The sequence below is a fragment of the Lepisma saccharinum genome, chromosome 7, assembly GCF_977018435.1.
Source record: "Lepisma saccharinum chromosome 7, izLepSacc3.1, whole genome shotgun sequence".
Classification (NCBI taxonomy): domain Eukaryota; kingdom Metazoa; phylum Arthropoda; class Insecta; order Zygentoma; family Lepismatidae; genus Lepisma; species Lepisma saccharinum.
Window position 1 is genome coordinate 14,403,056 of NC_139235.1, and position 15,277 is coordinate 14,418,332.

A 15,277-nucleotide genomic window follows, 5' to 3' on the forward strand; every position below is an offset into this window, starting at 1 on the left:
ATGTACGATGTTGGTTCCTTTTGCATTGAAAGTGTGCTGCATACCCATTTAAGGTGTTCAAAAATAGGGTTTCAATAATGTGTTCAGAGAATACATTACACTTCTTAACCAAGATAACACATCAAGCTTGCTTCAAGTTTGAAACAAGTTTTTCATGTAAAGTGAAGAAGCTTGCTGCAAGCTAATAACGGCAAGCTGTAAGCTTTCAACAGGGTTGAATCAAGCAAACTTGTTACCATATGTCAAAATTGCACCAAGCTTGTCAAGCTGAATGCTTGAAACAAGCTTGCATTATGCTTATATCAAGCTTGCCGTACCCAACTGGCTTTAACAAGCTACCACAAGCTTGCCACAAGCTTTTGTGCTATCTGGGTAACGATGTTCTCGTAACAGAACACTATTTTGCACACACTTAAAACATTTTTGTCCACTTTTTTTTAACTACAGACTGTTCTTTGTAAATACTGCAATATATAGGCCTACAGTACATGCCAAACTCTAAGCCAGATGTAATGAATTTACATTTGGGGAGTGGATAGAACACTTTTGGAACGCTTCTAATCACATTAGTGTGTTCGTACGATTAAAAATAAGCTTGGGTAATTGCTTCTCAAGCTGTTATTTCTTATTTTAAAGCATACGGTGTGTTGTAGTACCAACTGTAATACTTTTCGTCCATAACTTAGTTTGCTGGCATAAAATTGTTGACTACAGACAGTGGCAGCGATAAGGGGGGCAGTTGCCCACTACTTTTGCCATGTTTTCCCTCCGCACTATGGCCTAACCTAACCTTGTCTACCAAAAGAAAGTAAACTGTTCTTGCCCTCCAAGTTTTTCGCCCAATCTCCGCTACTGGCTACAGAGATTTCCATGTGATAACTGCAAATTCTCATCAATGTACATTTCCATGAAATCAGTTCATTCATGTATTGTACATTAACCTCTTGTCATGGAAGAAAGAATGAAAAAAAAGTACAGAATAAAAAAACAACATGATGTAACTGGGTGTAACATTCTGTGGGGAACCACTTCAGAAAATTGTTTTCGCTCTTCCCAACCCACGTCCATTGTTACCCGCTAAAGTGTTCCACATAAAAACAACAGAATGATGCTCCTAATAAGTCTACCCTGTGGCCTTACTAGTTTGGAGTTAACTCACGGCTGGGTGCACACACACACACACACAGTAACACACACAACACACATGCCAAGCCCTGGGAGGAGGTCTCACGTGCTCGGTGCAGACGTTGTGACAAAAAGTGGTTTGAACGAAAGAACTCCCGGGCTGCACAGGCAAACTGGTCTCTGAGTCAGCTCAATCGAATTCACCTTCTTTAGCATTTTCCAAACGGATCTTTTTAACTATATAATATAACCCTTGGCTATGCTCTAAGTGCACGCCTGTTTATTTCCTAGCAGTAACACCACAGTTATGGCTTTACAACTCCACGGCCATTTTTCTTTTATCCGTTAACAGTGCCAATCGAAAAATATTTATGTTTAAATATCAAGGTTGTCATAAAACATATGACACACAAGCCGAGTGTAGGTTTCGCAACTTTTATGGAGGTTAAAGTACCATATATGATCACCATAAAATTAGCAATATATATTTCAAAAACTCTCGCTTGCCTACGTGACCTAATTTTTCTTCTAATACCAATTCGAACCGAATTTCAATTATTAAACAAGTAAAAGAGTTGCATTTGATGCCAATATATATTGTACGTTAAATATTAATTTGCAAGTTGCACAAGTTTCTTGAGATTTTCTCCAGTAGATGTCACTGTTCTTTCCTTCAAATATATTTTTTTACATGACTGCGTCACCTAGTCTGTGTTTTCATTTGGGATTTCATTATTATCATTTCTCTTCTATTGTTATAGATGAATTATTATTGTTTATTTTTAGTGCAAGAAAGTTAAGGTTTTACAGAGTGCATTCGTAACACTCGCAAACTCCTGACGTTCTGCAGCTTCTATAATCATGATTTGATGGTTCAACCCAGAAAACCAGCCCTCATTGATATTGATTATTATTTCCCAACGTTAAATGTTCTGTAGGTATGCCATAATTTTGTGATAGTGTAGTTAGTATCGAAATCTTCAAGAAGTCCGCTGACTCTTCGTGTCTATCAAAATGCATGGATTTCATTTTAGACATGAGTTTCGCTACCGTAAAAAAGCGACTAATTAGATGTCAAGTGACGCTTATTCACAGTTCATGCCATTTTTTTATTGCAGAGCTTTTCTACACACGAGTACAGCGAAAGGACGACACATTTGCTTGAGCCCATACACGCCTTCTTTCCTTTCTTTACAAGTGTAAGTTTTGTAACAAATTTAGAGCAACATACACATTGTAGGTGAGTGGAACGCTTCACACCGTTTAAAGCCTGGTTTACATGTGTCGTGTCGATTATAGGAACAAACAAAATAAACTACGAGTGTATGATGCTATAAGTGTAGAGACTTGATGTATTTGGCGTACAAGTAAAATTAAAAATAAGGAACAACAACCAAGAACGATCGAAAATAGACAAATCAAGGAAATTAGTTTTCTTTCCAGACATGTCCTCGTGCATTATTGTATTCATTTCTCGTAGAAAAAAAGTGTGTAAACCATTTCAGAACTTTTTTTTAATCTACAACGACGTCGATGGGTTTATTCTGTGTAAAGAGCACCAAACAGCTGCAGCCACTATCCCACTTTGCTAGAGTCGAATAGAAAGTTTGTAAACAACTAATCGCCATAGAAGGGTCGAATCGAGCAGACAGGCCAGTAACTCGTCCCAGTAACTCTCCCGCTCCCTCGACCAATGTAAGCCAGCCCTAAAACTGACCTCATTTTCTCAAAATAGGTTGGAAACGAGGAGTATAGTGGCGTACCGAAGGAGGAGCTACCGGGCTTGTGCTCACCTCAAGAGTCATCAACTCAAAAATTGTTAGTAACAATCCTTTACAAAGTTAGACAATCATACGGAGTCGCACATAAAAAAATACTTGTCTATTACTGAGAAAGAAAATTGCACATTGCAAATCTGTAAATTACAAATGAAAAATTAACCATATTAGCCCAAGCATGTGGAATAAATAATGTTAAAACAATTTAAACAAATAAAAAAAACAATAATGGAGTTCGTTGTAAATAGTTAATTAATTATCAACAGATAGCACGCATTTAGAAGACTGAAGGTAAGTTTATTTACGAATTTATGTGAATTACTGTGTATTTGTACATTACTCATTATTTGAACTATTTGAGCTCAGATTCATTACTTCCTCAAATTTTGTAACAATTGAAACTATAATATTTTTTTGCAAGAAGATAAGAATATCTTGGTACTGGATATGAAGTAATAAGTAATTAATATAAACCAACAGAAAAAAATGTTTATTGTATTTACTGATTTCGTAAAGAACATCATGCATGAGATTGAGTTCATAACTTTCAGGAATTGTGAAACAGGTACCGTAACAAATGCTTCTATTGTGCATTTAGGACAGTTGAAAAGGAAACATTAATAGTATTTTTAGTGTTGACGAAAGAAACGGGAAACAGACGCCATTTCCAACATGGTGATCATAGTGGAACTATCAAATTTAAGAAACTTGATATTTTGCTAAGAGCATTTAGTACAACATTTCCTAAGTGTTTGTGTAAATATCAAGAAATGGTCTTCATCGTCGAAAAAGGTTATCATACCGATTCACAACATAAAAATGCACTGATTTCCGTAATGATCTCTAATACCACTATTATTACATTTGTCCTAAGGTTCCCAATTCTTCAAAGTATTCTCAGCTCACTTGTCCAAGTACCAACAAAGAGAAGCAGTCGCCATTTCCAAGATGGCTACAAATGTACAACCTGGAACTGCACCAAACTTTCGATGTGATGTCTAATGCCCTAAATATTACGTTTGGGCTAAGATCCATCAGTCTTGAAACTCTTCTGAGATCAAATGTAGAAAATGCTGAAAAATATAACTATGTCCGCAGCAAACCTTCAAAATTTTGGAGGCTTTATACGTTGTTGAGTATTCATGCAAAGTTTCATGCTTCTTGGAATTACTTCCGGGTCGAATATCTAATTTTTTTTAGCTACATAGATGAGCACTCAATTCTAGGGGGCACGGGAAATCATGGTGATGAGGATGAGTAGCTAAAAGGGGACTCGAGACAAGAATGCACCCTCTTGTACTCGGTGACAAGACTGAGCATCCAGCACTCAACGTACCAAGCCACTGAGGAAGAGCTTACCATATTAATATTCATTCAGTAATCAATTTTACTTATTCCCTTTTGTATTCTGTCGCTTTCTCCCTTCTCTCTATATCTCTCACACTTATCCTCCCTTCCTTTCTTTCTCTTTCCATCCTTTCTCTTGATCCCTTCTCCCCTCGTCTGTTTCTCCATTCTCTTTCTTTCTCCATTCCTCTTTCATTCTTCTTCTCCTTGTATCTCTTACATTCCCTCTTTCTCTCTCCTAGTTCCTCTCTTTCCGTTTCTTTTGCTGCAACTCTCACTTACATTCTATCCGCCCTGTCTTCTCCCTCTCCCAGTAATTCTTACATTCCATCTTTCAGTCTCATTCTCTCTCCTTCTTAATTTCTTTCTCTTTCATTATCTTTCTCTCTCTCTTACATTCTACCCCTTCTCTCATTTCTCTGCATCTTTTATATTCCCCTTTCTTCTACTCTCTTTGTCTTCACTTTCTCCCGTCTATTTCTCTCTTACATTCTATCATTTCTCTCTATTTTCTACATTTCTCCCTCAATGCCTCCATTTCGCCATTCTCTATTTCTTCCTATCCTTGCATCGCTTACATTCAATCTCTCTTTCTCTTACATTCCATCCTCCCTGCCTTTCTATCTGTCCCAGTATCTCTTACATTCTATCTGTTCATGTGCTCTTTTCTTTCATCTTTCTTTACAAGCATGCGCCGTTAATTGGGCAGTATTCCAGATTTAGAACGACAAGTATTTGTGGGTTGTCTCACAAAAGAACTGGTGGGATTGGCATGCGAGCATCTCCTCTTGAGTTTCAACAGGCAACACACGTGACTCCGTGAAGAGCTGATTCGGACCAACCCACAATCCTGCCTTTTATGGATCTGGGTCGTGTGATTCAATTCGTTGCATTTGTCATAATTCATTGAGATCTTTATCCGTGTAGCGAGCAGGTCCCCAACGATACCATCGCAGCAATTTAAGGAGTCTGGGTGCGATGTTTGTCCTGCCGTTACATGTCCTTGGCTCTCGTTCGAGAACCTCCAGATCTATTTTTTTTTCTTAGTCGATTCACTGAGCTCTCCTCCTCCCTTCCTCCGCGCTCGAAAGTAGTCCTGTACGCGGGCGAGCGATGACGCATACGTCACACGCACGGCACGTACTCGATCAGGTTGCTCCGATCGGCGGCAACCTGTCTTGTCGGACGCTTGTGGAATTTCAATTCGGCTGTGTACGGGACATAGTTTTTTTAATCCCTTCTTTTCTTTCTCGCGAAGAGAAATTGCAGCACATTCCTGATTAGTTTAATCGAGATTAACTGCGAAAAACGATTAAGAGGGAAAGTGAAATTTTCGCGCTTATTTTCCATCGCATTTAATAGCTTTAATTCTTCTTTATTTTTTCCCCTCCTCTTCCAAATTCCTTTTTAGAAATTATTATTTAGGTCAGTTATCACCGCCAAGGTGACAGCGCGTTAATGGATTGAAATTTGAAGTCCACTTTATGCACACATAGGCTAATCGAGACTCCACACAGAAAACTAAATGCATCATATCGATTGATGCACCAGAATGCATCGATTGATTCACTAAAGTGTGCTTTATTGCTTCTTCAAAGAATCAGATTCACATTTGATGCATTTGGGTGCATTTTTGTATGTCGTGAAAGCATAATTTGATTCAAGTGAGGATTTCTTTCACTCGAGATGCACTTCAATGCATCAGTTGATGCGTTTTGATGCATCTTCCTGCATCTTTTTTGATGATCCACTTAAACGTTTCGTCTGAGCTACATAAACCCTGTAGCTCAGACCAAACATTTAAGTGCATCATCAAAAAACCTGCAGGAAGGTGCATCTCGACTGAAAGAAATCCTCACTTGAATCAAATTAAGCATTTTGGCGTTTCTTTCACGACATACAAAATATGCACCCAAATGCATCAAATGCGAATTTGATTCTTTGAAGAAGCCATAAAACACACTTTAGTGAATCAATCGATGCATTCTGGTGCATCAATCGATATGATGCATTTAGTTCTCTGAGTGTGGATCTACAGTTTAAAGTAGGATTCGAACCACTGCGTAACGTTTGATTTGATTATTGTTATTTAGCGTCGCCTTTGTCAGTTTTGGCTAATCGCGACGATGGGGATGTCTGATGATATGGACACTCACAGAGAACACCCATATACAGGCCGGGATTCCAACCCGGCACGTCTGCACCGTAGCATTGTCCAATGTGCCTCCACCGGGTACAGAACTCGGAGCTTCTTGATTACTACGTCACTACTGCGCCATCAGATGGGAGCCTAAGTGGTCGACTCTGCGATGTATCGATATTTTTAAAAATTACCGAATCGTCGATATCGAAAAATTGATATCGCAATCCCTTCTCACGAGCATTTCTATTCTTGTTATCTTATGACTTATTTCTGCCACTTTTGGCTAAGGTAGAGGTAATAATAGGAGAAAGAAGAATTACATGTGTAAGATATGAGGACAAGAGGACGGCGAATAGTTTGTTAGAATAGCTACTTAGATGCCCATTGAAGCAGTTCGGGATGAAAATAATTGTGAACAAGACAAAGGCTATGGTTACTGGTAATAAACGAAAGAAATCAACGTTAGAATTCGAGGCCAAAGAATTCAAAAAGTTGACAGTTTAGATACCAGGAATGTATCAGTGACATTAGCTGCAGTCAGAAAGTAAAAATCAGGATAGTAATGGCAAAATAAGCCAATAGAAAATGGGGAAGAATTGTGTTTGGTGAACCTTTATACAAGCAAATGAAGAATTTTGTAAGTGTAAGAGGAAAGAGGAGTTTACAGGGGAAACCTGATGGTAAGAGACCTGTCGGAAGGGCAAGACGAAAATGGAGGCACAACGTTGAGATGGACCTAAAGGAAATCGGTAGGGATGGAAAAGAGTATATAGATCTTGCTCAAGATAGGGACAGATGGAAGGCCTGTATTGCTGCAGCCATGAACCTTCTGGTTTAAGAAGACTAGAGAGTTAGTTTGTTAGTTAAATTGGATTCTACGCTGACATGAAGCATAAAGCTCAAGATCGTAAATCCTGGAGGTTGTAGTGAATAAGCTGCATATTAAGACGGAAGGGGTCCATATCTAGTTTTCTAATTTCATCCTTCTCTCTTTAGTTTCTTAACATGAACAGCACAAACATCCAGGACCCCTGGCGTCCTAGGCTAATCCGCCATTGTGGTCGACATTTTTAATGTCATGCTGAGCTTCTATTCATGCCCAAGATGCCCTAACAAACTAATTCAGCTTTCTGTCCGCTCGGCTCAACGAGGTGGTGTTCCCGTCAACGGTGCATGAATTGAGACGCGTCTGGGACTTGCATGGCAGCGGTGTTGGAGGCATCGTAAAGATTCAACCCAGACCGTAATTGTCAACCGCAATTTATGGTATGATGGTACCCCGTGGTGAATTGTCGTCGGGCGTTCATAAAACAACAGTGCGATATTGAATTCCCTTAACAACTCAATTTTCTCACTGTAGCGTCTATGAACGATGCACCACATATGTAAAACGCATCCTCGGACAGAACGTCGTGGTAAGGGAAGAAACCCAGAAACTCCATTGCGCACACAAGTGAAACTATATACGAGGGTTGTTCAACAAAGAGTGAGACTGATTTATTTTTCTTTTTGCACAGCATCCTATATCGTTACATGTTTGTTACGTGCATATTAGACAAGAGTGGGGTTTCATACATAATACCCAGAGATGGCAGCACCATCGGATTCTTTGGAAGCAACGCTCTTTGTTCTAGGCACTTCGTGCGTTTCGCATAACACACAATGGAGGTGAGGAGCAGTATGTAGCAATCAAGTGGACACATGTCGTGAGGTGCTACGTCTCTTTGGTGATGTTTTTCTGGATTCAGTTATCACCGGTGATGAGTCGTGGGTGCACCACTACGATCCAGAAGAAAAGAAAGCCAGCACAGTTTGGCAATCAAGGGTCTCCAACACAGAAAAAGGCGAAAGTTGTTCCATCTGCAGGTAAGGTGATGGTGATCACTTTCTTTGACTGTAAGGGAATGCTGTACCAGCACACAGTTCCTCCGCACACTATCATTACAGCAGAATACTACACGTCAGTGTTGGCGACACCGAGGAGGCATATTACAAAGAAACGACTACAGCTTCATCGGAATGAGTGGCGACTTCATCATGACAATGCATACCTCATGTGGCAAATGACGTTGTGATATACGTATTTGGTTAAATTCAACATGACCTGTGTACCACATCCACCTTATATCCCAGACGTAGGCCAATGTGGCTTTTATCTGTTCTCTGCACTCAAGTCAAAGCTATCGTTTTGCGGACTCTCAAGCAGTGCTGAAGAATATGGAGCGATTCTCAAGAATCTCACAAAGAATGGCTCAAATCATGTGTTTGCGGATTGGGAGAAACTTTTTCATAAGTGCATTCGAGTCGGGGGAGGACTACTTTGAAAAAGAACACGTAACCCTACCACGAGAGTAATAAGCATCTGTACAAAAAAATCAGTCTCACTCTTTGTTGATCAGCCTTCGTAAAAGGTACACCCTTCTAGTCTCTGGATGTTAGTGACAATGGTTCTACATTAACATGCAATGTTAATTGGACATTACCCGTTGTCTAGTGCTTTAAACTGTCCTCATTCTAACACTACGTTTGGAGAGAGCACCGCGTCTCTTTCTTTTGCCGGTGGTGGGAATCGAACCTACGTCAGACAGGTGCTGTAACCAATTGCCCCACGGCGCCCACCAGAATTCTCTACTCATTTTTGCTTCATTTATGCTACTATTTCTAATTTTTGAGGAGAGTGAACCACATGTGCTTGAATTCTACACTGAGAATACTTATAGGGGTTTGGACCATTGCTATGAAGGCTGCTTCTTTGACTCTCCAGTTTGGTTCTTGTGCAGAAATGATTTAAAATTCCATCTTTGGACCTCATTCAGCAGTAAAATGACACTAACAAGCATACTACATAGGCGTAACTTGGCGGAGACAGGGGGGCTCTTGCCCCCCCCCAAATTTTCAAGTTAATACTACGTACTTTTGTTAACCTCCTAGGGACATGAGGAGCAAAATAATGAAGATTAATATTTGTGATTTTGCAAATATCACAGTTGTATCATATTATTTATTTATTTAGTTTAGAAAACTTCGAGACTGCTCCCCCAACGTTGAGCCCCAAGTTCGATTCTGCCCCCTCAAAATTAGGCCCCAAGTTACACCCATGTCATACTATCAAACACCAAACCAGAAAACCCCATACAAGCTAGCAAAAACTGCACATACAACATACCATGGGCATGTGGACGAGATTAAATACGAGACTCACATTGCCCTTTACAGAAAAGGACCGATGAACACACTAACTAACTAACTAACTTAGTTAGTTAGAACTTAGGTGAACACAAGCACGCTAGTGCATAGCTACATACCCCATACCCCTTCATGGCATGTTGCAATAACCAGCAGGTAGTTTTACCTCTTTGCTAATTAACAATCACACACATCTGAAGCACGCCTCCAGATCAAGTCAGTTCATAAAAAAAGGAACAAACCTAAGTAAAAATAAAAGAACGCGTGTTAATGCACTTCCCCTTCATTACGTCGATGAAAGAGACCACACAGAAAGATTTGACGTGAGCCTTTGGGCTTAACTTGCTTCCCATCAATCACCATACGAAAACGAGAAAATTCCTAAAGCTAAACCATTGGAGACCCCTGGTCTTACGATAAGTGAATAATCGTCTTAGGGATAGAAAGCTTGCGTAGAATTAAGGCTAAGCCACGTTTATCATTTTCCAAGATGCTTTGTGATGGTCGACCAGGTATTATGTAAAAATATAGAGAACAGAAGGAGCTTAAAAGTGAATAAAAATTCAAGAGTGTGGAATTATAAATACAAACCAGTGTAGCTGCCCTCTTACATTCCAATACAAACACAAGAACGAAATTGTTTCTGAGACATTCATGGCGGAATCTTCACTTTTTCTTGACCTTCTTCTCGTTTTTCTTAACCTTTATTCATACGACCCATCCCAGTCAACACACTAACGTTGCCACAACGTTGTATGCATGTTGTATTTATGATGAATGTTGTATGTAGGGGAACAACGTTGTAATAACGTTGCATCAAAGTTACAAAAAAAAAAATCCACTGAATGCGCTTTAGTTTGGATGGTCACCACCATGAGCGCTACAAACATCAGATCGGAGTGTTTTGTTTAATCTGAATTTGTGTGTCCACTGTCCACCAATGCTTATATTCCCTACAGCGTATAACAGATGGCAGTGCGACTCAAATGCAAAACAAGCATAAGTTTTAGTAAGACAAATAAGGATAACTTCGATTGTAATTAATGAAAAAATGTTTTTCATTATCCTTCGAATGATGTGTGAATATTGAAGTTTTAAGGAAGATCAGAAAATGAAATGTGGTGAATACAAGTGAAACTCCCATGATAAATATTTTTATCCCAGACTTAAGAAAAGTTGGAAATGAGCAATTAAGAAAATAAACATCTAACTCAAAACGCCTACCGAAAGGCCAGTTAAGATGAAAGTTAGACTTGCTTTATCTATTAATGCATCCTGGGCTGCATTTGGCAGACTAGCGAGGCTCTGGCGTCTATACTCACAGCCAGTATAATGTTATTGTGGTGCTCCTGTTGTCGTCCATATATATTTGTGATTGTCCCTTCATCAATTTTATCTTACAACCATTCATCCTCATCTTTACGATTATCCAAAGGGACAGAAAAGTGGAATATACCGAAATCAATGAGTCATTTTGATAGCAAAACTTTTTGACCACATGTATAATTTATTGCCTTTTTTTTTACTTCATGACCTACTTGTTCACTTCTTTGACTGGTATATCTCGATTTCAAGATCGATGTCAAGCAAAATGCCTCTAACAGCTTGTATTAGTACTTTTGTTATTTGGCGTCGTATTTCTGCCACTTTTGTGTAATCGCCACACTGAGGATGAATGATGAAATTGATGAATGGACAGTTCCGAAGAACGTCCCCGTCCAGGCCGGATTCAAACCCAGAACACCTGGCGGATTCCAGTAGCGATGTAAGTGCGTGTATTAAACAATTCCAAGTACATCAAGAGGACATTTTACATTGGAATGCAATAATAATATAACTTAAAATTACTCATAGAAGCTCAACATACGAACTCTTATATACAACCTTCAAATGTCAATTTGGTTTTCATTGACTTTGTAATCTAGGTGTGTAGCAGGCACATATCTATAAATATATTTCGGGGGGGGGGTCCGAACCAAGTGTCTCGATATAATAATAATAACATTTAAATTAAAATAATTATAATTATTTTAAGTTAATTGAAATAGTATTAATTAAAATATTCGAGTTAATTAAAATTATTTCTTTACATGAATAAGCAAAAATATGGTATTCATTATCTGGATATTAGATCCAGTTGACGAAAAGTAAAGTTCGTGGTAATATTTTATGCATATTATTATAAGAAGTAAAATATCTTGCATAAATATTCTTTGGTCGCGTGATCCCAATATAATCCTTGCCTTCCAATTAGTTTGACGAAAATAAATAACCCTGATTAAACAAGTATATTTTCATTATTCAATTTTAGTTATTTTATTATTATTATTAATTTTATTACCTAGTCTTTCGGGGGGGGTCCGACCCATGGACCCCCCCTAAATACGTCCTTGGTGTGTAGGGGTGTTTTTCGGAGAGCACACAAATGTAAACCTCACTTCCACGTACTACGCCATTGACTGCACGGTTGCACACTAACGAGATTCTGGCGTCAGGATCCACCAGTACAATCCTTTGTGGGACTTGCATCTAGACCATGTGTGACTGATGACTAGACCTACAGTTTAGCCATGTTTAAGAGTATAATGTTGTCCGAACATTGTGAGGAGAGTTTGGGAGATGCTTGAAAGTGTACATGGAATTGGCTACTCGTGGGATGAGAATGAACTTATATTTTAGAGCTACGTTTGATTGGTTGAAATATTTCATTAATAGCGCTTACTTGCTCTATTAGATTAATTGCAAGTGGAAAGATAATAGGATAAATTATGGAAAGATTGGCTTTTAGGCTTGTTACCCTGCCCCCGTGTCAGGGCAACAGTGTTTTCTTCTTATTGAAATATTTATTAATATGTTAATTAATTGGATAATCAAGTGTATGAACCTCGTATATGTGTGATTAGTGTAAATCAATTTATTATGTATTTTTAGGTTTCATATTATTCCATGTATAAATACCATGTAGCTTTCTGTTCTTTCTTCGAGTTTCGAACGTTAAAACGAAAGGCGGGCAGTTTAGCTGTTAAAGATTAAACATTTTGAAAGAAGGGCCGTTGGCAACAGACGCCAACAAAACGTATATAAACTCCCAGATGAGAGTGGGGGGCGTCGGCTGTTGGAACTGAGACTTGGAAGCGAGAGGCTGTTTTTGCTTCGGTCAGCTAGGACCGGAGGACAGGTCTCCCGCAACGGATGCTGTAAGAGATTGGATTGCCGGGCAAGCTAGTGCCTTGGTGTCCAGTTTACAGGTAAAAAGGTAGTTTGTACTGGATGTTATTTTGAAGTAATTACGGTGCGCCGGGCAGCCTAGTGCCTTATCACCATGGAGGTTGAGAAATGTACTCGTCGGGCGACCTCGCGCCTGTTAAGACGTTTCTTGGAGTAACGCGAGTTTACCTTGTGACAAGCGTACTCCCGCTGTAATTCATGAAATGTAAAGCATCCAGTTACAAACAATAGAGATTTCCAACATCAAAATTAGAGTTTTGGCCCGATAATTAGAGAAATGAACGTTCGGATACGACTTGTATATATTTAAATTTACGTTAATTAAACTTGAGAAAATATCCAAAAATTAATGTTTTTAATTTCACAGTTGTTGGACAAGATAATTTATACCCTGATCAAAAAGGTTTCGCAAAAGGTTATCCGTTGTCTCTTGTAGTTTATTATATTAATTATGTTGACTTGTAGCAACCCACGTGCATTGTCGTACAAAGAAAGATACCCTTAGACAATCAGACCCGAATACGAAGTGCACCGAACCTCGAGTGCGGAGGTAAAGTGTGTGTGAGGTGGGAGCGGCAGAATAGTATCAGGCTAGCATGCCGTAATTCACCTTCACTGAATTAGGCTAACCACGGGATTCTGTCAGATATCCTGACCTCGGGGTTTAAACCTTCAACATTCCGAATGTGTACCTTCAGCGCTGCCAAAATGTCCCTTTTCTCACATATCATCTAAGCACCATAATACCTGTCCTTCGTATGATGAAAGAGATGGAAGTGAGATGCGTGCAAAAATGCGTAGCGTGGTGGCACGAAACGAACTTCGCAATACACACGCAACGGTAATTTCAAGCGGTTTGCGGTTAAGAAACATCGAAATGTCTTTTTCTCTCTTGAGGAAGTGTTCTTAGTCCTTTTTGGAAGATTCTTAAGGCCTTTTTTTTAGGGGGAAAATCCTTTCGTTTTCTTTGGAAGTCAAGCAGAACAGATTGGGTATAGGTACTAGTTCAATATCTCTTGGTGAACGTTACGAGCTTTAGACGCTAGGTAAGGTCTGAGAATTATTTCTTCAGGCCAATATATGTAAAACTTATACTTTACTTTGGTCACGATTATCTCCGGATCCCTTGTAGAGAAAACTTGCTAATTTTACATGAAAACTGAGGTAAGACGTTTCTCCCGATCCACTGTCAGGTTTTTTCTAAATTTCTTCCTTAAACGCCTTAAAAGCTCAGACTGTTTTCCGCAAATTAGGATAAACGCCAAGCGTGCTTTGAGCGCGAAATTTGAAATTCTGTACCTCTTCAAACAAACTTAATATTTTGGAAACTACAAATAATCAGTTAAAAACCATACCGCATCTTGTTATCAGGCTATAAATAGATGGTCGTAAAAATTATATATTTTAGAAGGGGAAGACGAAATTAAGAAATGACAATTTTAAAGATTTCTTTAAAAAAAAACAACTAAGTTTTGCAGTCCCCCCGGAGACAACGCCGAAAAACAAGGATTGAGAAAGGGTATTCTATGAGATGTGTCATTCTCGTGCAAATAATGACGCCCTTGTTTTTCATACTTTCTGAAAAAATCTAATGTAAGAACAGAAGAGGAAGGCATTTAATCTGCTCCACCCCTTTGTATACACAAATTAACCTACTTCAAGGCTCACGTATCTCCGAAACATTATCTGAGCTACAGTAAAGTGACAAAGCACATAATCAACCCAGCTGGGCGTTAACGCAAATACCAGCTGGTATGATTGTATTCCAGCATCAGCATGTCCCCCTAAAGGGGAAAATATTATTATTACTTCATCAAATTATCCGAATTCCCGCTCTCTAGTTGTGACAAAGAGGATCTACCCAAGAAGGGGGAAAGACACACAAAACTTGAAACGTATACGTGATACACTTCCGTACGACTGAAGCTTGCTACACTGCAGACTGATTGCATGTCCAATTTGACTCCTTGACCTCTCGGGTTTTGATTATTTTTTTGGTGATGGTCCTATTTTTATGCAACACCTGATGCGCAACACTCCATCCACCCTTACCGGGCCGCTTCTGGCAGGAAAAACCCAAATAAACAACTAAATAGTCTCGTTAGTCCTGGGTTCCCATCCCGTTCCTCACCAGAGCGCTCGGAACCAAAGAATCAATCACAGGCAAGAACTTACTGAATTAATGTTGCAGGGTGATTGCTGAAAACTCGCAGAAATGGGCTTTATACATTTATTTACAATTCAACAAAACAAGGCTCTGATTCTTCCAATAATTCTCTAATTTACATTTCTGTAATATGAGCCCCACGGCAGAACTGCCAAGTGGAAGCTAAGCATCGGAGGAACCGCCTCGTCACACACTCTGTCCTGTCCTCTGTGAAAGAAGCCATATTTATACTTCCTCCCTCGTCGCATGGAGGAGGGCTGGAAGTTCAAATCTTATTGGCTCTTTTAAACTACACTGAACGAT

The 15,277-nt window shown here is 39.2% G+C and overlaps 1 protein-coding gene across 2 annotated transcripts in view; it reads right to left on the minus strand.

The window, feature by feature from the left end:
• Nox (NADPH oxidase) overlaps positions 1–15,277 on the minus strand; it is a 390,569-nt gene that overhangs the window by 338,891 nt on the left and 36,401 nt on the right. The gene's annotated exons all lie outside the window — the stretch shown is intronic.